We start from the raw sequence: 27,476 nt of genomic DNA, 5'->3' as shown, positions 1-27,476 counted from the left end.
CTTAGCCCAGCTACTGAGTGTGAATTGACAACACTTTTTTTTTTTTTTTTAATCAAATTTTCCTTTTTAATCATATTTTCCTGTAGCTCTGCCAGACTCTTCCAATCTTATTTCAATCTCACACCTGTTAAGGATATCGCTGGTCTAGCCGGCTCATGTGGGATGAAAAATGCTAGATTACCTTTACCCATTTCCTCTTTCAAAGTTAAGTATCTGCAGACAGAAAAAAAGCTTTCTAGGATGTGGGCTCTCATCTCCACTGTAGCGTTCCCTGCAAAAAACAGTGGCTGGAGCCTAGCTGCTAATGGCATCTTAAATAGTATTTCTTCAGGTGCTGCACAGTGTTTTAAGAGATAGTTCCAGCAATGAACATATTTTGGAGTAGCCACGACACGGCTGCTCAAACCAGTGGCATACAGCAGTTACATATGCAATGAAAAAAGACCTTATTCAAGAAGATTACTGAGGATAACTGCAGACCAGTCCTCTTCGGGTTTCATTAGCTTTTTTTCATCTTTCTGCAAGCCAACCCTGGCTAAATCTTTAGAAAATTATTAGACCAGAGATCTGTGTGTCACTATACCCTCTCCAACTCTAGCTGCAACTTTTTATCCATGAAAGCCCAAGGATTCATAATCCAGGATAGAAGCCTTCCTATCTCTGATATTTCTTTGGCATGCTGGTTATAACCACTTCTCCCACCATCACCAATTTCTGAACCACCTTAGGGTTCATAATCCTTGCTGGAACAGAATAAACAGCAGCATGGATCACCAGACCTAAAATCACTTGTGAGCCCTAGGCTATGGCAGACAAAAAGCCTTTCAATATTCTTGCCAACAAGTCTTCCTCTCTTCCACAGAGGCATAATAAGTTCTGTGCCCAAGTTCACTTTACCTTTATGCCCTAGTGATGCTCTAAATGGTCCTGTTATGTACAGGTCATCTGTACTTATATGTAATCCTTCCCTTACAGACCGCAAGATGCCAGCTATGAATCAACAGAATTTGTAAAGCTTTGCCATAGCTGTGAGTTGCACACATGGGTGCTTTAAATACTAAAAAGGGCTCTGCTTTCTTCACACCTGAAATACAGGCTCCTGTAGCCCCTGCACCTACAGAATCTGCAGGCCAGTGCTTGATATCCCACGCAAAGTGAATTTTAAATGCAGACACATGACTTCAGACTCCACTCATAAAGGGCAATCTGTACTGCAATGTTTGAGACTTACAAGTGCAAACACAGCAGAGGCACTACAGGGCTTATGTGAAAAAATAATTATTCCATGTAGAAAGGAAGTTGGCTTGCTTTGAGCAGAGGTGTTAATAGACTAACCTTTTTCCCCAACACCAGCCAGCTTACCTGAAAATATGAAAACATCTCCTGACGCAGCGTTGAATGTATTTGAGATGGGTATCATATCCCACACATGTTAAATGTCTTGCTGCATTTCAGGCTAAGATGGTAGTTAATCTGAATGCCAGTTATAAGAGTCATTTACTGAAAAATAAACCTCGGACAACTGCGCTGCAATTTTACTAATTTGGGGGCAGAGAGACGTGCACATCATAGCATACAAATAGGGCTGAATTTTAAAAAGAGCAACTTCAGAACAGATACCTTCCCCCCTCCACCAGGTTCAGGATAGTTAATGAGAGCTGGATCCCGAATGACAGCAACAAGATGGGGTAGGCAGAGAGCAGAGCTGCTACACCACAAAGATCCACCAGAGTGAGGCTAAAACCTGCAGCAACTGGAGCGAGGCAAAAGGAGGAAAGACCACAAAGACCTACAGAAGAAAAGGTATTCGGGTCCCTCTCAAAGGCAGCATATTTTTTCCCTGAACAAGCTTTGGTCTCCTCCCACTGTCTGCAAGATGTTTCAATTGCACTTTATGGTAATTCCCTAGCAGTGGCAAAAGTGAGAGCAGTTATGTAGACATAGCGTTAGCAATTTAAGCACTGGGCTATCGGCTGATCTGGCTGTACCTGAGCAATGTCCTCCTAGCCTCTTGTCTTCCTCTATCAGCAGCAAATTAGTTTCTTCTGCCAGCATAAGCACACATGAAGTAGGCCTCTAAGCCTATCAAAATGAGTCAGGCCCGAAAATGAGGAATAAAAGAACCCATGGAAAGTGTTTAGCCTAAGCCCTACTGAGAGATCCAAGCACTTGTGCAGCCATGCCAGCAGGCTGGGTGGGATCCCAGTGACATGAGGGCATGGGACAACCTCTCCACCTGGTTTCTTTCCAGCCTGAACTGCAACAGGCATGAGCCAGAGCACAGTCGAAAAGTATACATAAGCTGCTAGGCCATTCAGTGGAAACTGGAAGATGCTGCTGGTCAGCTGCTAATCTGTGAGGCAAGGGTTTCCTGGGCATCCACACTTCAGAGGAAGTCCTCCCATAACTGCTTCCTCTGTAGGAGGAAGTTTGTGTCAGCATCTCTGCAATAACTCTGTGACACAAGATCTAGAAAAGAAAAGCAGAAAAATAAATGGAGGATTTACATCACATACTCCTGTCTAAGTAACTCTTACATCTGCTTTGATAAATTGGTCCATCTCCTTTGCTCCTCCCAGAACTGAAACTGTCCATACCTGAGGGAGACTTTGCTTTTGCTCTGGCTGTAGAAATAAGTGTGGGTATTTGGGTGTGTTTGTTTTTTTATTATTGGTTTTATGCACTCTAAAATAAGCAAGTTGCAAGTCTGCTTGCTTTATGAAAATATGTAACATAAAGAATAATTTCTCATCAATAGCCCAAGGCAGATCATGCGAGGCCATTTACTAAGATGTTAGACTGCTAATATAAAGTATGCATGGGCACCTTTTACATGTATCACACACACCTACTTGCCTGGAAGCAAATCAATAACTCCCTACACCAAAGCTTGCATTTATCTGCTCTTATTAGACATGGGATGGTGCCCTGGGGAGGGCCACAGGCATTCCATTACCGAGGATCAGTGCCTGAGCAAAATGGAAAGGCTGCTAAAAATAAGCAACATTTGCTCATTGGTATAAATAACAAAAGTGAGAGAGAAAGAAAAACAGAAAGAGAACAAGACGAAAATGAAAACTGGCCCCAGACCAGGGCTCGCAGAATGACTAGTCACCTCCTCATTGCCAATTCTGTCACTATCTCCAGTATGGGCAAGGTACTTTCCACTGCCAAGTGCCCCCAGCTTCTCTGCCGGGAGGACCATTACTTGCAGATTTGCAGTGGGCCTGAGCACAGGATGGAGCTCCCACAGCACACGTGATTGTCCCTAGGAGTTTCAGGGCTTGGGTGCATTGAAACAAGGATGCGGCATTTCACATGTCAGCACATGACACGAAAGGGATCCCTGCAGTAACTTTTGAAGCGAGTATTTGGTTTATCTCTGTTTTGTTTATAAAGGGAGCTATGGGGGAGGAGGGAGGAAAGGAAGGGTCTCCGTTTCCATGAACCTATAATCATTAAAAACTTTATCCTCTCTTTATTAAAGTAAAACTGTCTTCTGGATTCCCATTTTTCTAACAGACTTCCCCAGCAAATAGCTTCCAGGGCACACTTGGCTGCCTCTTCTCAAGAACTAAAGCTGAGAAGTGCCTATCTATATTTGGAGGAAAATAAGAAGACTAAGCTAATAAAAAACTCACCCTTGCCCTGTATTCCTAAAAGCACTGTGCACCCCTGTGGCACCAGACCTTTCAGGGTGGGCTGCCTTGTTACAGAACTGCAAAATTTGAAGCCAAATATGCTTCTGGTTACTTTTCATTGTAGGGTCTGGTTAACAAAGAGGAATAATAATTGAGAACCAGCTCCCAAGTAGCACACTCAATTTTACCTCTGTTTCCACTTCATGCATTTTATTGTAATAAAACACACAAAAATTCTATCAGCCCTACAATTAAACAAATAGTGGTATTAACAACTCCCACTCACCGCCTTAAGCAGGTTTAGCTAGGAGAGCTGAAGCAGCTGTCTCTGTCCTGTGTCTCTGCCAGAGGTCACCATCCTGTAGCAGGATCAGCTGATCCTGCTGGATAAACTCCTGAGCAAGTGCAGTCTGCAGGCTGCAGCATTAACATAAACCACCTCCAATTTCAGTTTACTCTGGCAGTAACCTCCTAGAAAAATAAAAGGGAGGAAACCTAAGGCTGGTAACTGTTTCATCTCCTAGTATCAGATAAATCCACCTCTGATTACATTTCAAAGCCCTAAAAAACGGAACAGTCAAGAGGTTTATAATAATGTTCTGGCTTGCCATGAATTAACATGAATTCTTGTAATGGAAAAGGTCACTAGCATAACCATTGAAACACACAGCTCAAATAAGGGCTAAAAAAGGTCCTCTAAAGTTTATCCAGGTACATGCAGACTTTAAACATTTTCAAAAATAGCTACAGCTGCTAAGTCTACGAAATTAAGCCCCTTCCAGACCTAGAACTAGGACAAATTTGGGTATCTATCTCTACCAACAACGGTGTGATTTACAAACTGTCATAGCTACAATATGAATTCTTGATACAGTAGAAAGACAAGAGGGCAGGGTTCCTACATCAATGCGGCTTTTTTCATGCTAGAATAGCAGAGGATTGGCTCAGAAAGGATCAATGTCTCCTTGGCACCCAAAGCAGAGATACAAATACTTGTAATGGGTTTGCTTACACGTAACTATGGAGAAAATGGCAGGTGGTTACAGTTAGGTTTCTGGGGCACACATTTCACACTTTGTCAAATTCACACGAAATAGAGAAAGATGCAGTTTTCGAGTAACTATATGAATGAGGGGAGTGCTAAACAGCGGCCACACCTTGAAACCAGGAAAATGGTACAAAAGGAGTGCCACAGCCTCTGTAGCATGGGACGTGTGCAATAAGAGTAAAAATGAGGGCAAGATTTATCGTGCTTATTCTCAAGTTTGATGCTAAGGAGTTTGAGGCTCGGAGGTGGGGGAAGACTGAAGCGACGAACTTTTAAAAGGAGGATGATCTGTGATATCTGAAAGGGTTTTGCTTCACGATGCTTGAACCACACTTACGTAGCTGCAATACCACAAAGCCCTGGTATAGGTGCCTCATGTTGAGATGAGAGGGATCCTCTGTTGTGGCTTTCACCACACTTGTCCTAGCCTCCTACACACAGCTTGCGCTGACACAGCTCCAGCAAGCCCAAAGAGACCAAACCCTGACACAGCCACCTCCTGCACCCTTCTCATGCACCCGTCCCACCAGCACGGGTGAGTCCTTCGGGAGAGCAGTACCTGGCACCTGACCGCGCTACATTTTCAGGACTATCCCACCTAAATGACTCACAACTACGGCAAGCACAGGCGAGGAGGAGTGGCAGCTCCATGCATGCTGCAGCCCTGCTGGGCCAGCAGCTTTCTCAGGCCAGCACCACATGCTCAGAGATGACTGTGAATGGGCAGGGAGAGCATTTGTCTTATTTTCCCCTCTTCCGTCTGCAAAGCGAGGTGGAATGCACAATGATGATGGGAGAACTGCCTTTTTCTGCTCTTGAAAAGCAATCCAGGGACAGGGCGTCCACTGGTTTGTTACCATGCGACCATGTTTCTACCACAAAATACTCTGTGGGTGACCAAAGAGCAAATACGATGACATCACCACAAGAATCAAGAAAGAAAAAAAAAAAAAAAAAAAAAAAAAAAAAAAAAAAAAAAAAAAAAAAAAAAAAAAGATTTTTCGAAAGTAAATTTTTTAATCAAATGAAGGGGGAAAAATACATCTTGTTGATTGCATTCTGCTAAGAATTGAGGAAGATCTGAAAATACATTCAGAAACAAAGGTTGCCAAATCTGACCTTCTGTATTGTTCAGCCAGAGAAACTCCCTCCACTTACACTTTTGTGTATGGCTCTCACTTGCTGTAACATTTTTATTAAATATTTCAGCCAACAGAAGGAAATAGCAAAACCAGAAGGGAGACAAGACATTCTTTTTCAGGGAAGCTGGAAACTGATTCAGCAAAGTGGGACAAAGGAAATGCTGGGAAGTACAAATCCATCCTGAAGTTTACCTTAAGCCAGTAAGTACTAGTCTTCACACAGTTTTATAGCACTTAATAGATGGCTCAAATTTGGTTTAGAAATCAATAGACAGAAAGCAGAACGGTCACCTAATGTGGATAAATAGGCCAGCATTTAGGACTCAAGAAAAAGCTATGCTAATACAATAATATAGTGACAAACACTTCTATTTACCAAAGATCATAATAGGTCCGTTTCCAGCAAGAAAGACCTGTTTTGAGAAATGCAGGAGCCCCTTTTCTGTTTGTCCACTAAAGGTGCAGGTTAAAGAGAGGTGACTGACAGCATGCAGGGCGAGCTCAGGCTGGAGACTAGGAGAAGCTCTAAGCCACCTCCTTCCTTCAGATGATGCTGATGGTGGCTTTAGTTGCAGTACTAGGGAGCAAAGAAGTCCTCACACACAGCTGGATTAACAGATTGTAAGCAAGATGCAATCATGCATCTGTTTAGTGCTCAGACAGGAGGGAATAGCTAACCCAGGAGAAAATTAGAATAAAAGAGAGGTACCAGAAGCAAGCAGGGGACGGGTGTCTGCTGGCTCTGGCACCCCCACCACCCTGCAGTGTCTTTTCAGAGCCAAGCTCCCTTGGGGAGCACTGCGAGCAGCTGTAGGTGCATTAGACAGGTGGGGAGCTTTCATCACAGGACATTTTGTCGGACTTTGTGATGCTCCATGGCCACATCTTATGCCAGGTTTCTCCCTTACAGCAAATTTCAAGAGTTTACAGTAAGTAAAATCTTTGAAGGAAAAGCGCAAGTATCGAGAAGGATTGTTTGCAGCCATCAGACTTGTGTCCTTTTTTATGACTGTAAATGTAATGTAAATTAGAGGTGATTTGGCAATGGTGTGAAGAGCCTGTCTCTCTGAAACTCCAACCTTTCCCTCAGTTTCAGGCCATGCCATGCCTCCTATTTTACTTTTGAACAGCTAACTGGCAGAGAAACCCATGATGTAAGCTAGTAACTACACAAAATTAGCCCCTGCCAACTGTGAATTCATTTGTTCTTTTCTATCTGCAGTCTCTCCTTTGCTGAAACATAAAACTTTGTAGAGTCAGCATATTTCATCACATTTAAAATTATAACAACAAGGGCAAAAGCACAAAGAAAAATATCACTAATGCTAAAGATGAACAAAAATCCAGCCTAGGGACGATCACGGCAGCAGAGCAATTCAGTATGCCTGAACTACTTTACTGCCACCTTTCATTTTCTAGTTCCAGTGTAGCCTTTTTCCAAAAAGAAAATGAAAATAAATAAATAAATGTAATCTCTTCCAATGGATGATAACAACAACAACAAAAAAATGTAACCATGCTCATTTGCAGAAAAAAAGACTTTTTTTCTGTAAGCTTTAAGTACCTCTACATGATTAATAGCAAAATAAATAGCACTTTCTAAATAAATCTGCCCTAATCTAATCTAACAACACCTAACCACTCTCTGTTTCCCTATTGTTATACCCCCATTGAATGATTTTCCTAGCCCTCCCTTAAACCCATCACTTCCTGTACCTCCTGCATCTCAAAGGTATGCAAATGTATGCTTGACAGCTTTTCCCCCTTCTTTGACACACACTTTTTTTTTTTTTTTTTTTTTTTTTTAAGCAGGCTAGAAACAAACACACGTATTTATTTACATTGTGATAGTCTCCAAAGGCTCCATTCAGCGCTGTGGTTAAAGCAAACAACCAATGAGAAAGGCAAGTCCAGAGTTCAAGCGGCAGCAATCAATGTGCCGAGTTCATATGCCGGCGAACGTCGGTGTGTGGGTACCCACAAAACAGAGAAGTGCTCTCCGGACTCCAGCAGCACTGCGAGGTATAGTTGCTTCCTCCATTAATTTGCTTGGTATTTGACATATGGAAACGTATTTGCTCTTGAATAGGGTTTCTACCCTTTACATTGTCATTAAAACTTGCTTCTGTCACCTTTGTCAATGCATATGAGTTACAGCGATGACTAGGCACAACCCTTATGCCCAGTCAGTTAAATTACGTGGGCAGGTCAAGCGTTATTAGAACACAGCCGGAAAACGCACAGCCAAATGCAAGTATGGTTTCTGTACTTGGATAAGATAAAAAAGTAAAGGGCATCATTTTCAAACAAAAGGGCAAACAGGCCCCTAAATCTGTATTTGGACACACTAATTAAAGCCCAGTCTCTCATTAGGAATCTATTTCAGTTAGAAGGTCATTCTGGTTTCAGAAGATCTATTTTGCTTAAATCCCAGGAACATAACTATGAAGCAGTTCGCTAACCCCCAAGAGAAGAGCACACCACATAGTTACACCAGGACTGCGTACCGCAGTAAGCTACAGGGCTCTCACTGTTGGCTGAGCTATATAACTGGGTCCCATTGCAACACAGTCACCTTGTGAAAAGGGCTCATTCTTTGCCACTCTTGCCAGGGCTGCCTTTGGCAAATCTTACTGCAATAATCAGCCTACACTGCCTACTTGGCTGCGTAAATTGGACTTCTACATCTGTCTGAATAACCATGGAGTCACTTTTTCTTCCCATTTGTGTGATACAGCTTCTGAAAATACATCACTTCAGGACAGGAACAAAAAACAAAACAGAACAAAACAAAAATAAATAAATAAATAAAATGTTTTTAAAAATAATAAAAAAAAAAAAGCAGCAAGGCTGGCTCCAGCACAAACAAGAGAACTGCCCCTCCTAGTCTCCACACTATCACACTTTGCTGTAAAAGGTGATGATGGCCAAACAGCAATAGCTGTCAAGGGTTGTTTTTTCCGTGGGGTTTACCTAGTGGGAGTCTTTAAAAAAACAAATCCAGGCTTCATGTCAGGATGCCAAACTGTGTCAGTGGTGTTAGGCATAGGTCATCGAGATGCTCCTTCCATGCTCAGAAGAATTTAAGTTTGTATTTGCATTGGAGGAGGAAGAAGGCTCCCAGAAGGTAGTAATCTTACAGCTGAAAACAGATTGATCCTGAATTTTGAGGCCAGGAGATGTCTACCATCTGAAAACGAAAGACTTCTCCCCCCCTTCCTTAAACAATCAAATCAAGCATTCCAGGAAAAGTGGGCACCTCCAGATGTTCTCCTGAACAACCTGCAAATATCCTAGCATGTTTAGGCCGAGCTTTAACCACGTGGCTGGCAGAATCACCCTGCAAGCAATTCACTGTGTGGCCTTAAATAAATCACTTACATGTGATCAGCACTAGAGGGGAAAAGGGTTTTCTGTTCCTTTTCTTTTCATGTATAGAGGCATTATATGAAAACAGGCAGAAGTATTGGCTGCTAGCCAGGGGGAAGGAAAAAAGAAAAAGTTGGTATGTCTTTATTTATAGAGAATCTTCATTTTCCTACTTTTGAAAGAGAGAGTTTTAAATAAGATCACTGTATCACAGAAGGCCACTACAAGTAAATGTGAAAGGGGAATTTTCACTTGGACCTATAGTGACAGGTATTAGGGTGTTATACCAAAATAACACAAATAAAAATAAAAATATCAGAAAAAGCATTCATTACAGAATATAAGGGATTGCCATAGCTCAGAAAGAAGAGAAGCAGCCATCTAAGGGTTAGACAGAAGATATAATGTTCCTCCCTTCCCTTTGAAGGTCACCTTTCTATTTGGTGAGGTTCTCCCACTGCAGAAGGCACAAACGACGAAAAACACATCACATACATCTGTTGAACTCCTGTACGGAACTAACTCTTCCATACGGTTTCCCTGTTTTCCTCCCACCTATCAAACAGCTATTGGTACTTTTCTTCATGTCTGGAAGCCAACTGATTTGTATCAGTAGAGTGGGTCCATGTCAGTAACCTGGTCTAACTAGTAAAAGAGGGCTCTGTCTACCAAGGATAGATAAAAAGAGAAGGAGAGAAAAAACCTGGGTGAAGCACAAGGATAGCTGGATAAAGTGAAACTGCATTTTGTGTGGCCCCTTTCCCCTTACACCCAGGGCTGTGCCCCCCGGTTGCATCTGTAACTCATGCCCTATAGATCCTCTGGAGCTGCAGCACAAAGCACAGCTGGCAGCTAATTTGGACTTAACCATTTCACACTTGCAAGCCAGGGATTCAAAGACAAAACCCGGGCCCCCTCCTACTTTCCAACACAGAAACAATTTAAAACAGATCTAACACCTATGTAGTACTGATTTGGTTATCTTCAAAATCCCCATTGTTCTGTTTAAAGAGCATATCCTCCTAGAATAGCCTCCTTTTGATAAACAACTCCTTCTGCATGTCAGCTAAACAACAGTTTTGGTCTTTATCACAAGTGGACCAGCAGCAGAAACAGCGTGTGGTGAAGCAGGGGAGGAGGGGATTTTAGCTGAAAATAGAGTTCATTGTCAGCTGGACTTTGGGCTCAGGTTTTTAAATAGGTTTAGGAATGTGGATATGAAGCAGTTAAAAGAACCTCACCTCCAGCCCTTAAAGAAGAAATGTCTATTCATGCTTTTAACAGCATAGTAGTACCTCAGGTAGTGGGGCTGTTTGTGTGGTGTACACAAAAGTTCCTTGTATGGGAAGGGCAAAATACATAGGAACTGAAATATGAATTCCTCAGAAAATGAAAACTTTCTTAAAAAGAAATACAGAACTTTTTTTAAAAAAGTTTTGTTTTGTTTTGTTTAAAAAAAAGTTTGTGAAGTTTAATTGCGTATTTAAAATAAATAAATAAATAAGCATTTATACAATTTTTAAAAGTTGCCTAGGCCAGAAATTCCTGTAGCTTTTACACAGTTTGTGGGAAATGTATGGAGGTGCTACAAAAGATTCATATTTTTCACATTCCAGATGTGTGCTTGGTGGAACATGATCACTTTTGAAGTGTTTATTTCATGAAAAATAGTATTTATTTTCAGTAACATATCTTGGATGTGATTCTATAATGAGACTACAGAATGTGATTGTATACTTTATCTCAAATATTCCCTAAGCACGGCCGAAAAAGATATTACTTCCTCAGTTCTTTGGATCAGTGGGTATGGGTGTGTGCCATAGGCGCCAAAAAAGCTGTCACAAGAAAATGTTACTTACCGTGTTTCTCCAGTGCAAGCTACCCTAAAAAAAGCTGTGTACATTTCTCAGAAATTGACATACCCTCAAAAAGCTGACATGAGGGGTTTCAATAATTGTCAGCTTGTGTGTCAAACATTAAAAAGGAAAAAAAAAAAAGTATGCCAAAACACTAAGTGATGACCAAAGTAAAATACAGGCAAAATCCCATTTATATTCCAGCTCCTGGAAACCACGTTGCTCTTGTAATATCACTACAGTTTGCTGGTAACTGCATAAAACACTGCTGTAGTTTGAGGCAGTAGTCCTATTGCATTCTTACATTAAAAATTCTTAGGTACACAAGCCACCAGCAAAACCACATCACTTTGTTCTAAAACTCTTGATGAAAAGCCGTAAGTGGCCTAAACAAGAGGAACATCACCATCTCCAGCAGCGCTATCTGCCGTCGGGCTAACTGGCAGCACAGCCGGGCTGCGGGGTGACCCCGGCCTGCACAGGCAGGCTAGGCCTCGGATAAGACAGTTGAATTTGGAAAACACGGGCGGTCACTGATGCCTGGTCTCTGGGTTTCCCACAGATAGAGCATCTGGGCAACGTTAACTGTGGCATTCTGTAAACACTGGCTGGACGATAACGGAGTGTAACGCCAGCTACAAAGTGGCGGTGGAAGGCTGTTTTCCTCTGTTTTGGTGGTAATCAGATGGCATGGCCAAATGTTATGCCTGTGGAAGCAAGCTCTGGAAGTAGTTAAAGAAGTGTTTACAGTGCAGTCTGCCACAGATAAGGAGACAAGATGCTCTTCAAAAGTCAGAGAAACCCATCCAAGCATAAGTTTTCTCTCCTGTTCAACACCAAGAGCCTCAGATACCTCAAACACAACTTCAGCCAGGAAACAAGGCTGTCTTTTTGGAAGATTTGCAGTGCTAGGAGCTCGCGACACAAGACAAAGTCTCAGTCCATTAGCACCAATGGCAAAGCTCTCCACTGCGCAGAGAGGTGACAGCATTTCTCCAAAAATCTGACACATTGTGCCATCAACTCTTCAGGTTTCACCATTACAACGTACATAGGTCAAGCAGACTATATGCATGTACATATATTCAAATCATCAAAAGAGAAGGGAAAAACATCAATATAACTGTTTTGTAATTGACAGGAAGGAACCATCGGTGATTTTACTAACAAGTTTTGCTGCGGCTTGGTAGCAAATGTAAAATATTGCCCCAAATTTCTTTTCTGAAGAAATACAAGTGAATTCCATTCATGCAAGTCTCCACACTGAGAAATGATTGACAGCAAATATTCTCCGTTGCTGAATTTATCTTCTCCCCATTTGTGACCATATAACTTTCTTTGCAACAACTTCAGCAATTGCTCCTGCAGAGAAAAACTGTTTTGCATCCGTTTTGGCTAACCTTTGCCACAGTTCAGTGGCTGAATGGAGGAGGATGACTTCTTCATGTTACCAGACTCCAGACGCCCTACCTGGTCTGCCACTGAGCACTTGCCCACAGTACGACAGGCTGGTCTGTGCAGCTCATTAAATATTTCACAAATGAGAAAAAAATGTATCAAAGGAAAAATAAGTAACTCATACAAATAAAGCAACTGTTCGCGCCTGTAAAAACCTAGAAATCTGCTGTTATAATAAGAAGAGTTGGTATTTTATGCTCATCTCAGGTTGAACTGTATAAAAAGATACAAATGCTCTTGTGGAGACTTTGTTTTCAAGAGTTTGGTTTTGGGGCAGGGTTTTTTTTATTGTTATTGTTGTTGTTTTTACCAAAATAAGCTACATACAAATTAAGCACGTGATTGTTTTCCATGTAAAGAAAAAGAAATGCTTTCCATCTCTAAAAGTCAGCTAAAATGGAAAGGAGCTTAGAGACCAAAAAAGGAGAAAAGCAATGGATTTCTTTTTAAGGAAAAATAATGGCTTTACCTAGTAAATGAATGATTAAAATTTAAGGACTTCGAGCAGTTATTTCCAGAAAATAAAACATCCACCTGTTCAGTCCATCATACTACAGACAGATAAACAACATGCATGTAGCAGTTCTGTGCAGCTATGTCACTGAGAAAAACTGTTGTAGAATTAAACAGAGAAATGAAAATTAGCCACCAACCAAAGGGGGGGAGGAACTGAAGCCAGTTTTGTATGTAAAGCTCCGACAGCATGCTTTCAATACTCAGAATACAAACTCAGGATCATCAAGATTGCTGTGAAGGGAATCTAGGATTGCTTCAACAGCATGGAACAACTCTGTTAAGGAAGTGAAATCATATTGCAGAAACGTGGAGGCCCTTCAGATAGCAGTGAGAGTTACAGAAAAAACAGGGTCCCCTGTTTTAAATGCAGCTTCTACAAAATAAACATTTTCCTCCCACTTTCCTTTTCTTTTCTTTTAAACATATTTTCAAATGTTTATGAAAAGAAAACAGAGATGAGATTGCATCTGGCTTGTCTATGGCGCCATTTGTTGCTATAGGGAGACTACTTGGAAAAGGTGATGAGTGGTAAGTTGGTGAATGATATTAATAGAGAAACAATAGACAAATTGCCATCAATGTTGTGGTTAACCCTTCAGAGTTCACATTTTGGTTTCTCCCTCTTCTTTTTAAGCCCCAAGGAGAGGATAATGATTAATTACATTTCCCTCCCTGCACAAGCAGCTAATTGCTTTCCCAACCAAAATGTTAGTATTTTTCTCCATTTCATTTCCACAAGCACAGAGTATGTAAAAGTAGTTTTAGAAACAGGGGGGAAGCGATCCACTGAAATGTAATTTTTTCCTGATTCAGGTTCTCAGGCAGAACTGATCAACATTTCAGACTTCAATAAGGATGATTTATACCTAGAGCACAAGCCAAACACCACCTGTATTTTTCCTGAAAGTATGGAGAATGCAGAGAATTAAGAGTAAAGCACCACCTTTGATACCACTGAGCAGAAAGCTGAGGCATTCATATCACTAAGTACTTACTGTGAAGATACAACTTTGTTGAATGCAAAGAACATCTCTTCAAGAGCCTTAATAAAGAAAAAAAAAGGCCACATAAAAATGATTTGCAGTTTCCCAATGGGCACATCAATTTACTTAATTAAATATTACTTTCAAAGTTTCAGTCACAATAGCTCTTGTTCCTTGCCAGTTGCAGTGAGAAAGATACATTGAACAAGGATGTCAGCTGAATACTAGCATTGATGTTAATGCCAACTGTCCTCAGCCTTGCCAAGTCACTGACGTTTAGAGCGAGGACTCCCTCATTTTCAGCTCTTTTTAAGGCTTTGTCAAAGTAGTGAAATTCTGAGAGCCCATTTTTGTGCATTTTGCAGAGGCATATAAAAGCCTACCCTTCCAAACAAGAGAAGATCCATCTACTATGCTTAGATCTTTCAACAGAGGGTACTTGTGTCACAAATTGTTGCTCTTTCCATTGTTGACTACCAGATTTTGGTTCCCACATTTTGTTTCATTATATTTAAGATTACTTTGCAATATGAGTGTGCTTATATTGCAATTCAGGTTAAAAAATAATATAAAACCCCTCTTCCTTCCCCCAAAATGCCAGTCCTTCTCTGGAATCAATTTCCCGTATTCAAATCACTATAGCTTGACATCCACTTTTTTTTGTTTGTTTTTGTTTGTTTGGTTGGTTGGTTTCTCATTTCTGAATGGGACGTAGAAACTCAGATACATTCCATTAATTAGATTTCTGTTTTTCTGTTTTGCCTGCATCATCAATTAACTCCATCCTACTAAATTTTAGTGGAAGTTGTTTTCTTCTTCATCTGGAAGCTGTTTCCAAGTAGGGGAATAATCCAAGAAGAAAATCAGTTTGAGAAATGGTGTCTTAGTGTCTTTCTGGAGCTTTCTGAGCATCCGGATTGAAAGGTAATGTAGTACAAAGAGCAGTGAGACACAAAAAACGTTCCACAACCTCCACCCCACCCCCCACCTCCCCACCCCCCCACCCGTTTTCTTCTTTCAGTGCTAAACGCATAAAAAGGAGTAAAGAGGTGCCTCCAGTGACACTATTGTTCAGTTAGCACCAGGCTCACCTTCCATTCCTCTTTAAAAGAAATTGCATTAATGACGTGTCTTGTAAGAGGGTGCCTCAGACCAGACTCTTGGTGGGGCTATCTTGCTCCTTATGGACTTTTCAGGTGAGATGCATAAAGAATTGGCCACTGATACTGCCTAAGTGCTCTCTTTGTTGTCAACTTCATTCCAGAGCCAATTGCATTCTAATTTTAACATACTGAAGACACCCGACTAAGACTTGCATCTTCTCAAAATTAAGTGAACAGAATTTTAACATTTTCCTCTGAACATTCTCAAAATCTGCTCTTGCACTGTCACTTATCTAAAGTCCAATCTATAGAAATCATGCACAAGATATAAAACCTTGTCCCTCTGAAGTTATATTCAAGAACTTCTTTTTCTATTTTTTTTCCTTTTTTTTAAAGACACATGAAGTTAATCCTACATTAATGCCTAGTATTAGGCAAGTGAACTTCTTATTTGCTTGAGCAAAAACCAAAATATTTTATAACATAAAGTCTGATCCATACTTGGTAATTTATATTTTAGGACACATCATTTGTAACTTACTGAATAATGTTTTTCTTTAAAGAGGAGTGACCTCCTAAAAAGAATGATGTGTCAAAATTCATTTACAGTCCATTATATTTAAGTGTAACACAAAGACCGACCATGCCTAATAAACCCAGCAATAGAAAACTAGAGTTAAAAAAGCTCCAAATCTAGTCCTGATTCCCCGTGACACACATAAAGGTCTTTAAAACAACATATCCACTCATTTGAAGCACCAACTTATCCTCATACCCTTATTAACTTTCCTGGAGTTAGTCTTTTAAGCAGAGTTAGAGTCTTCAATCCCAAATGTTTAATCTAAATGCAACCTCAGGCTTGGAACAAATGTCACTGTGATATAAAGTCATGGGAGGGGAGGAAAAAAAATCTGAACTGCCATTCTTTAGACCTACTGCTGTCAGAAGGAGAAGAGGGTGCTGAACACCTCATAAGCCCCAGTTCTGCAGTCTAATTTAATTACAATCGTATTTTTACTCAGAAAACAAAAAACAATAACTGAATGTCTTCTTCATGATTCCCTAGTGCGTAAGTTGCATGTTGCATTTTCTCTCCATTGCTTTGTCCAGGCCTAAAGCCATAGAGAGGCTATTGCACCATTTCTTGGGGCATTTGTCCCAAAGTTTCAATGGCAAACTAAATGAGAGGCAGAGAATTAAAGGGACTATAACAGCAGAGGGTGATTCTTTCTGTTGTGAAACATCACAGCTTGAAATTATAATGAAGTTGTCATACAGCAAAAAGCAAACTTATAAATCATATTACATGCAAAAATGTTTTGTATTCTTAACAAACTCCTGATATCCTAATCAATTCATGAGGCAGTTTTAAGTGACTAACACCGCAAAACTTTGCCCACAGAACCAGAGGCTGTATGAACAGTGTGGGAAAGAAGGACTAAGTGATACGCTCTTGAATTTACAGATGTGAGCATGGTGCCTTTCACATTTTAAGCATCACCTGGTAGGTAGACTGTGGTCTCTTGTCTTCCCTACCACATTCTTGCCACTATTCTGCAATGCTGACTAACATCTGAGTGACTTCTGTTTCTGCTTGTAAAAGAATATAACATTTTCAACCTGATGGCCCAGCTAACATACACAGTGTTCAAATCATCCTACAGTTCCTTCTATTTGTTCTGCCAAAAACTATGAGACTATAAAACCATTTCTGTTTTTCTTTTATGAGCAAAAGTATTCACATAAATCAGAAATTCTGCTATTTCCTGAGATCTACCTACAACCCAAACAGATCCTAAAGTCTGGCATTTCAGGAATTGATTAAATGGTGCAAACTGACCCTTATTGAACCCTGAAACAGAGAAAGCCTCACAGCACTTATGCAATATAGTGCCAATGGTCACTGTTACTTAAAGAGTCTTTCATGTGCCCCGAACACTGTTCATATGCAGTGCAACTGTGCTGTGTAATGTGCTGGAAGGCAGCAGCTAACTCCACAGTTGTGGAGAAGGAAGAATGTAGTGACCCAGTGCAAAAACCCAGCTCATCCAGAAAATGCTATATGATCCTGAGTGTTTACATAGAGAGCAGGCAGATCTTTTCTATTTTTATTTTTGTTCTCAGGGACTCATCAGAATGCCCCATGCCACAGCAGAGCCCAGAACTTTGTTTCTCTTCTTCCAAAGAATAAAGGGCTGAATCAACCATTGCTACACAAGACCTGCAATCCCAAAGAGGTTTTCAAGTAACAGCAGTGTCTTTCCCCCTCAACACACTTTAAAAAAACAAAACAAAAAAAAGGTCTAAAGGTCTTCCAATATAAGCTGCTCTTGAGAGCACTACATTGTGCTATGCTTTTTCATTCATACTTCTTGTTTTTATCAAGCAAGGATGACTAATGTGCTATTGTAATGCACTTTTCGCAAAAATGTGTCCAACTGAGGCTGCTTCCACCGTAGTTGCATGGGTGTTTAACATTAAAAAAGAGCCCTCAGCTGAGCAATGAGCGACTCATTACCCTGTGCTTTAAAACAACAGGCATCATACATAAACCATGCTCTCATGCAAATTTGACCTACATAATGTTGAAATCTTCCAATGACAGGAAGATTTCACAATTAATCCCATGTGTCCCATAGCTGTAAAAGTGGTGTTACTTTAGCACCACAGGAAGCACCACATTTGCCACAAAGAGCTTATCATGGCATGTTTCTTGCAGTTTGGCCAGGAAATCTAGATGGCACTTCATCCCATGCCAAGAAATGCTTTTCCAGCTCAGTTTATAGACATTTTAACCACCCTGGAAAGAGTGTAGCAATTCTTTATGCCACCCATACATATGGATTGTATATATGATGTATAACCTTTGACTTCAGCTTGGCCAGGATTTTGCTCCTTACCCCTACAGAACCACTGAATATTCATTTTAGGTCCTATCATACATTTGGTGATACTGATAGGCAAAACCAAATGGCATCCCCAGAGCACAAGTGATAAGAAAGAGACTGGTGTTTGTTATGAGAATATTTCAAATGATTCAAATGAAACCTGGACTCTCAAGCATAACTATAACGCATTGCTGACCTCATACACAGTGGCCAGAGTTTTTTAGAGTGACTGCTTCAAAAACTTTTACTGAATTTAAATGCTTCAGTTTGAACGAGACCTTGATTTCTCTAGAATGAAACCTGCCAACTGCCTTGACAGGTTTCGCTAGTACTAGCACTGAGTAAATTCAATCTAATTTCACATTTTTATTTCACTTTTTAAACCATTTTTCAGCCCAGAACAATGGCTTCTCTGGAATACAAGGACATGAAAGTATACATTCTTAAGATGGGCATCTATCACAAATCCATCCAGACTTGTCAACTGAGCATGTAGGTCAGTAAATTTTGTTGTAACGCAAGCCTTTAATTCACATTTCACATTTAAAGAACTACACTTCTTCACTTCTCTGCCAAATAAACCCTTGTCTTCCCTTTCTTTTCCAGAAAATTTGCAGTTAAAACCTGGTTATAACAACAGGCACTTCTATGCAGAAAAGGACTCCTTACTTTTGACTGTGATATTCACATGGGCCTCAGGTCACCAGCACAAAAAGCTTATTAAAAGATCACTTTTGAACAGCAGTACTAGATATTAATAAGTAGTGTTCAGCCACAGTAAATACAATCACTTATTCATTTCATCATGGAAAACTTACACTTACTAATGCCTCATTAACCTAAAAATCCTACCAGCATACTTATCATCATTCACTGTGTTTGTGCTTTAAAGGAAAGTTTTCTTACCCTAATCAAAGTGATGAAATGCTCCTCTGAATCATTTTATTACATGATACATGCCTCCACCTTATAAGGATGCCTTAAAAGTCTTCTTCCTTATTAGAAGCAGAAAAAAATAATAATAATAATAAAACTCAAGTTGGATTGACTAGTCTCTTGGGCACAAATCAGCCTTATCTAAGACTTTAAAATGTTACTACTCTGTCACAAGATAAATGCCTTAGAAGTTGACACTCTTCGAAACATTTGGCAACTAGGCACGTTGCTCTGAAAATTACTATTGCTCTTGAAGCATCTTTTAAACTAAAACAGAAGCTTAGACTTGATTCCAAGCTCAGAGTTAATTATTTCATCCATATTAGGGATTTCCATGCAATATTTCACACTTGCCCTAAACAATACCTTCTATGCCCTCAGTGAAAATTCCTTGAATTGGAAAAAAGATTGTGAATAACAAAATCCACCAGACACATGAATGGAGAAACCTTTACAGCAGAGAGATCTTCATATCAACTATCCAGGCTTGAGGAAAACAAATTTAAGTAAGATTCTTCCTACTAGTATGCAACCATGTAATGCACTCCCCTGACATACATTCTGTACTAAATGTTGCAAATAAATATACCCAGAAATACTCAGATTTTCTTTTTTCCTTGCTCAGATTTTCACCTGAGAATCTCAATATGAAATATAAAATATGCTGAGGCAATGAGAAACTAGCTACTTACCTGGTTCTAAATTTGACTGTATTTCACTGACACATAAATAATCATCTTAGCCAATGGGACTAAAAGGTTTGAAAAAGTCCTTACCCTGCTTACTGAGCAAGCAAGCATACAACTGCTCCCTTCATCATTGGCTTACACTGGTCTGAAAGATAATGTCATTGCTGAGAAAAAAAAAAAAAAAAAATCTAAACGTGTTTGCTTTATTTCACCATATAATTCCATTGAAGATAATGAAATGACCCTTCTCATGAAGATTATTTGACATAATTCATATCACAAATACTCCTATTTACAGCAGGGGAAAAGGTATGTATTGCATTCAGCTATGAAAAAAAAGCAAATCGTCTCACTTTTTCTCCTTTATGACTGACTTGCTGCACGGCAATTTTCTAATGTTCTTGCTAACAATAGCAGGCAGGAAGAATGCAGTTCAACCTAGTTTATGTTTAGGAAGAGGAGCACTGATTTCCTACAATTACTCCTTGAATACAGCATCACGCCAAAGGAGCAGCAGGGGAAACAATGGAAGTCTTCCATGTGCGTAAGAAATTGTGTCTCTCCTTTGAAGAGCTTGTCATTAGACAATCCCACAACATAAAGGAGACTTCAGGAGACAAGTAAAACAGTGATCTGTATCTAGTGAATAGCAGCAACATTATAAAACATTTGTGCCATGTTTATCACCATGGAATGATTTCTCACAAACTGTTCCTGGTTGTTTCCAGAGACAAATTTAGGCAGCAAATCAGAAAAGTGGATCAGAAAGGAAATTCCCTAGGCTTGTCTTGGCACTTGTAAACCCCATCATCTTAATGGTTTGGGTCAGTAATCTGCCAAAGAAAAGTGCAGGACTCATCTTCTGCAATACCAGTTAACTGAATGGCTGTAAGACAGTGTCCTGTGTACACCAGAGCCAGCAGCAGGGAAAGGGAGGGATGGGACCAGTTTCTCAAAGGTAGATCCACTCAGCTGCACTCCTGAGCCAAAGTCCCCAGCAGCTTCTGCCCCTCTGCCACCATACAGACTGCTGGCAGAACAAGAACAAGAGTTTACATTTTCTCACCAGATATTCCACATATTAACTTGATGCCATGCATTTCTGGGGGGACTATCACAATAAAGCTTATATCCAAGAAGAGGAAGAGCCAGAGAGATGGAAGAACAGAGGAAAGATGTTCTTTAATTAAAATACTGATTGGTATTTGGGAGATCTGGGCTATTCTCTGTGTTTCTTACATCCTGCATGACTGCAGATCACATGTGATCCAGTATTTTATTTCTTTTCTACATAATTGGCTTGTCTAGGGAGAATATGAGCTCTTGTACATTAACATAAGCTTTTTTTTTGGCCAGAGTTTGCTTATCAGTAGAAGTATATGGGGAGTGGGCTCATCTGTAGTGCATAAAAATAATAATAGTTGGGCTAGGAGGAAACATCAGAATGGAAGAAGAGGAAAGTATGTTTTAACTCCATCGCTTTATGTGGAGCCATACTTCTAAAATAGTTCTCCCATGTTTTACACATGAAATCAGATCTTATTTTAGCAAAAAAAAAAAAAACAAAAAAGGCATGCAGTCCAATATACACCTATGTTAAATTATACCTATCCACAAAATAAAAACATTGTCCCTCTAAAGCAACACATCTGTTCTTTTGATATATTTCCCATCCAAAGAAAGAATTAATTTCATGGAACCACAGCACTAACAAAAACCAATATATTGACTTGTAAGATGCAAGCCCAAACAAATTGCACAACACACATATTAGAGTTAAGCAGCGATGACGCACAGACTGTACTACACAAAAGGGAAGGGTCATAGCATACAAATATACAAAGGGGCTGGAAATTAATTGTCAGACATTTAGATATTTGTTCCTTCTTTACATCATTCTTGGACCTTGGACCTAAGACTTTGATGTTTATTAGTTTATTGTTTTTATCAGTTACAAAATTAACTAATCTGTCTGCAACAGTGAGTATCTGTTATTTTAAGCAATCCTCATGAGAAGTGCAGAACAGAAAATTCAAACTCCAAAGTCAAAGTATAATGACATTGCATATAAATAAACACCGAGACTCATCCATGCCACAAAACACAATGTTCATACCAAAGAATGCCCGTAGGCCAAGTTGTCCATCCTTACAGCACATAACAACTGGGGACTACTGAGATTCCTCCCAGCTTCATAATTCTCCAGCAGCATGACTGAGTGAACACATTTGAAGGAGAAGGGATCCTGATGGAGAGATAGGCACGTGTAAGTTGATCAATGGTGAATAACCAATATGGTTGATACACTCCAGACTCTCTGGCCTTTTGATGTTGATTGTAAGAATGAAGGCATCTATTTGTGTGTTTAAAATTGCAATAAAAGCCCTAATTTAGAGTTGCTTCTTTCAACACTTTTAACAGCAGAAGGCTGAAAGGTTCAAAGTAACGAGCTTCTCTCCCAGAGATCCAAGGTTAAGCAAATAAAGTTCCTTAAGTCTCAATAAGCTATTATCAGCAATAAAAAACAACCATGTAATGATAGATATGGCCACATAAAAGCAACCAGAGTGAAGAAACTCGAACAGCTTATCAAAGTGAGGGGACGAAAGCAATTCCTGGTCAATATCAGCCCTAATCCAGGACAGAAACCTTCATCCGTTGCTTTTATTTGTTGTTCTTCAGCCTATGAAAGGTAAAAATAACCATTAGGTAACTGGTATACAGAGAGCCCCAGTGATAATATTAGAAGTGATTCCACTTCTGAGGTTCAGAAAACTTAAAAGGCTTGTGTTTAGATAATGGAAGATTCAGACATGATTATAATATCACACCATTATAATATCATCACCACCAATAGCACCTTACTTTCTAAAGACACTCTCCTCCAAGTACCTCAAAAGCTGTTGTGAACACCAACACATGTACCAGTGAGGCAGCCAAATGTTATCACTCAAAAGGAATACTACTTAGGTCTCCTGAATCCCAAGGCCTTCACTGTCCTTCCCCAGTAATGAAGATCTGAATCTGAGAGGAAAAGTGTTGAGACCTACCCATAATAGGCTGTGCTGAGGGAAGCAGCTGAAGCAGAATGGGAAAATTGCCCAGGAGATGCCAGCGTAAACAGAGCTGGCAAGGCCCCTGCCTTACGTGATGGAGAGGAAGAGCTGCACCACGCTTCAGACCCACGACTCTCCCGGCAGAGCAAGGCTGGCTGGGCAGCTCAGCAGACCTGAGCCACTTCTGCAGAAATGCACAGCGCCCAAAACGCTGACAGAGCGAGAGACACGACTGCTGCACAGCTCATCTGTGTGAGCGTGGGTAGCAACTGCCTCAGATGACCCTGCCGCAGCCAGGGAAGGAAAAGAAAAAAACAAACAAACAAAAAAATACACACACAACTCAACTCATCTTTTTTGTGTTGGGAGGACTTTGCAAGTAACGCAGGGCTTCAGCAAAGTGAGGTTCATTCTCAGGCCTAATCTCACTGTATTTTGGAGACCACTCTCATAGATGGTTTTATCCTTTTAAGTTATTACTTAATTTGGAGAATAATCATTTTTAGGCATCTCTAAAAACCATATCTGTAATTTACTCAGTCTTGCAGACATTTCCTGTGGGGAGTTGCATGCAGACCTCTATCCACTGAGGATTTTAGGATTCTCTAATTGCCAAGGGAGTTGCAAACAGCAAAGAGGAATCTATAACCCTTAATATTGACTGAAACGTAAAACAAATCACATTATCCAGTTACAAAACATGTCATTCTGCAAACTTCCAGAGGCTTCTTTCTTTCAGGAGCTGGCAGAATTCAGTATATTGGGGTGATGGCATACACTCGCTTCCCCATTGCTCCAAGAGTTAATCATTAGACCATTACCAGGAATGGTCAAAATACCAAGAAGAGAGCTAGTATTTTCTGTCAAAGGTCTGGGAAAATAACATAGATGCAAAGTCCAAGCCCCATTAACAGAGGGAGATGAAAAATGCTAGTTCATTCCTACTGAGATGGCCTCAAAACATACAAAGCAGTTTCTAATTTGTTTGAGAATGCACTTTAGGTTTCATTTTAATAGGTGCTAAGTACATGCAAACAGATATACCATAATTAAGGTGATCAATCTGCAAGAAGGAAAGCACATAAAAAGAACATCATACTTAAAAGAGTTAAGTAATCATAACAGTAATTATTAATTGCATTATAATTAATAATTATAATGTAATAGATTCCTGGCTGTTCTTTTGCAAGGAGCTTAAAATCATTGCCAGGTACTACATTAAGTTGTGCAACTGAAAGGCATGCTTGAAACAGCTTTTCAGCAGCAAATCCCATTTCAGCAAAACCTTTTTTTTTTTTTTTATTTCATAGAATGGCAAAAGCCCAAATGAAGCATTTTACATAATGCATAAGATGTGTTATGACTGATCTTTAACAGATCTGTAGAAGAGGAAATATTCTGTTATGAAAATTTTAATTATTTGGGTTTTCATTATGATTAAATTGGAGGCTAAAATTACATATTTACATACATCTGTAATGTTATGTTCTATATTAAATAATTATATTCACATATGTATAACATTTTAATCTCTACAGGTTTTATGGGACAAAAATCGTTTTTCCCACCAGTTCTACTCTCAGACACTCCCAGAGACAGGCACTGCAGTTGTTAATTTACGGATGGGTAAACCGAGACCCAGATTTAAGCACTTGTCCGAGAGTCAGTGACAGCACAGACAGCAAAGCCTGACTGGCTCTCCAGCTTGCTTTGCTTCAAAAGGGCAGGAACTCATAACGAGGTCTGCTGCGAAGTGTCAGAGGTGGTGCATTCATGTCATGCTGACCTGGCATTGTGCAGAGCCGCCTGCATGCACAGGCTGTTTGAGCAAACACTGCTGCTTCGTCCCCCGTGGCTGGCAGACGTGGATTTGTGCAGGAGTAGTAAGAAGGGGGGAGACGTGTGGACTGGCTCTCACAGACAGCACCCTAACATGGATTTTATAAGATGAATGCAAGTATAAGATGAAGGCAAGTACCTTATCGTGCTTATTTGTCCCAATTAAAATCTATCATGCCAGAAAGTTGTGCATCCATTCTTTTTAAATGACCAAACAAAACATGATTTTGGAAAGTATAGAAGAAAAAAGTACCTTTACTAGCATGGGCCTCATATTTTGCATTTACCCACTGCCAAACAGTGAAACCCCTCTGTACAGTTTGTTTAATTAGCATTTGAGCCTGCTCATGTTTGAATCCACTGTAAAATAGCATCAGTAGCTCAAGGACATGGGCAGTTTCTTTGCTGGGACCCTGGGGCAGTCCCCTGAGAACACACCAACTACACCCAGGAGAAACAGCTTCAGAAGTATTCTCTCCATCTTGTGTATTAGAGAATTAAAAAGGAAAATGACACTTTTACATATTCATCTGCAACTCCATTTTTTTTCTCTCATGAAGTCATACAACCACATAACACACTTCCATCACTGCCAAAATTCAAAATCTATAAATAGGGCTATAACCTTTTGGTTTAAATTGAAATATGGGATTCTTTTGAAAAGACAGAGAGGAAAATGGAAAATTTATTACTCAAAAAAATAAACAATGTCTCTTCTATACAGGCATTGTAGCACATATGTTAAACAGTAACCAAATGTGATGTTAAAAACAAAACAAAAAAAGAAAAGAAACAAGAGAATTATGATTTTTGGGTGAGAATATAAACGGCAGGAACAGACGAGCAGTTAAAAATAAAGAGCCCATTATATTCAAATGAAACAAAGAATGAGGAGAGAAAATAATAGGCTATAAAAATATATCTGTCAGCGAAGCTGTTTTGGGACTGAACGTTTCCCCTGTGAGATTCTCAGGAAGCACCAGGCACCCTCCAGGTTTAAAGCTTTCATCCCTGGGCTCCCAGCTATATTGGTTTCCTGTATAAAAGGAATTGAGACGAGAAGAAAACATTTGAGCGACTGCCCCAGCAATGTTTTATACTTTGTGGAGCCCTGCCTAACACAACAAAACTGAGTATTGTTACAGAGGACTCAAAGAGTCCAACCAATTATGTCCCTTCATGGGTTCGGCTATACTAGCCTTTGATCACCAGCTCTAACTACCAGCAGTAAAGCAAACACAAATCTGCAGACAGCATCAATAAACCTTGCAGTGGGAGGGAACAGAGATACTCTGTGCCCTGTTGGCTTTTTTATTTTTTTTTCCTAAATCCCCAACAAAAATATCTACCATTTGTCTTTTCTAATTCACAGGCAGATTCAAAGTGAGGGAAGGATAACTGCTCACTTTTTAAAGCCAATCACGTGGCAATGAGCAGAAAATTTAGCACATACCTTCAGAAGAATTCTCTAACCCTGGCAAAATCTGGTCTGCTAGTTACCTAGAATTCATCCTTGCCCTTATTAAACTCTGATTTTACACACACACACAATATATGCATATGTAATACATACACGTATTCATGATGGAACACTTTGTAGAAACACTTCTCTCTTTACTTCAGTGTTTGTTTAATGTGTCAGTCCTTTCCTGAAGATCTTCCTGCTAAACACCTCCTGAAAATGCCACGTTTGCTGGGTATTTGTGCTATTGACACGGTGATCCCACAGCGCAGTATTTAGGCGGTGAAGTGGCTTGGGGTTGCTGTGTGCTGAATATTGCTCACCTAGCACTGTAACTCAGGCTTCACGTTCCCACAAGGCAGAAGTTCAACAAGGCAGACCTCCCGTACCCAAGGAGCACTGAGTCTTTTCAAGCTTGGAGGCACTGCTTCAGCGTAAAACCACAGTGGTTTTCATCCTGTGGAACAGACAGGTTGGAAGCAGAGATCTGAACAAAAGATTAGGAAAGGCAGCCTGGTCCAGCGGTTACTCCACCAGCCTGGGCCCAGCAATCCCTGCACTGCCTGTGACAGTCTACACAGCCGGTGTCAACGCACAAGCTCACCTCGGCCTTGAGCCGCAGAAATATGCTGGGCCTGCATGACCTTGAAACCATTTAGAGTCAGGCATCAAAGTACCTTGGAGGCTTTGGCGCTTGTTTACTCTGTGCTGCAATAACTGTCTATAAAATGCAAGATAATAACATTTGCCTATCTCACCAAGTGCACCAAACCCGCTGTGACAAGGACACCCTGCACACCTGCTAAAGCTAGGTGCTGTACTGCTTTGGAGAGGCACAAAAACAGAGCTGAGGCTTCCCATCAGCCTCGTGCCACTCGTCTAGCCTGAGCAGGGCATGGTCTAAGTAAGAGCAGGCAGCTGCAACCTCACAGACCTGGAAAGAATGAAATGAAACCCAACTCTGACCCCCTCGTATCTGCGGGCAGATATTTCTTAATAACCAGTGGGTGCTAACTGCGTTCTGCGCCTGCTGTCTGCTTTGCCTGGCACGATTCAAGTCCCGCCACAGCACAAAGCACTCAGTTTATTTAGCCGCCTCTCCCTGACTGGCAGAGCCAGTCCTCCCTGCCTTCTCTCCCAGCTCTGCTGCTTCACACACCTCACTGGGCACTGCGTTGCGAGAAGCGCTGCTCCCATGGCGGGCTGGCAGGAGCCCTGTCTCCCATGTGTAAATAAAGGCAAGACAATGCTTTTCTAACCACATTGCCCAGAAAATAAGGATCTATTTCAAATTTTCCACGATCTCTTCAGGTAAAAATTAACATGCTATTATTTAAAGTAGTCTGCAGCAACCCTGCCAATACAAAATGGAGGGTGGGGGAACCTGAAGGAACATACCTGCCATGGCAATGGGAGGTAATTCTGACTTGTAATGCGCTGAAACGGGAACGAGGTGACTTGGGTTCAGTTTCCAACTCACTATAAACTTT

At 40.5% G+C, this 27,476-nt stretch overlaps 1 long non-coding RNA gene across 1 annotated transcript; it reads right to left on the bottom strand.

Annotated features, from left to right (window-relative positions):
- Nucleotides 1–7,694: 7,694 nt before the first annotated feature.
- Nucleotides 7,695–22,572, bottom strand: LOC118164667. Its single transcript, XR_004749597.1, has 5 exons — nucleotides 22,522–22,572; nucleotides 21,746–21,874; nucleotides 19,717–19,793; nucleotides 18,911–18,999; nucleotides 7,695–7,846 (listed from the first exon to the last, which is right to left on the bottom strand). It is a non-coding gene; the product is annotated as an uncharacterized LOC118164667 (long non-coding RNA).
- Nucleotides 22,573–27,476: the final 4,904 nt, after the last annotated feature.

This window comes from Oxyura jamaicensis, chromosome 3 (genome assembly GCF_011077185.1).
Source record: "Oxyura jamaicensis isolate SHBP4307 breed ruddy duck chromosome 3, BPBGC_Ojam_1.0, whole genome shotgun sequence".
NCBI classification, from domain to species: domain Eukaryota; kingdom Metazoa; phylum Chordata; class Aves; order Anseriformes; family Anatidae; genus Oxyura; species Oxyura jamaicensis.
This window is presented reverse-complemented; position numbering and strand designations above follow the sequence as displayed.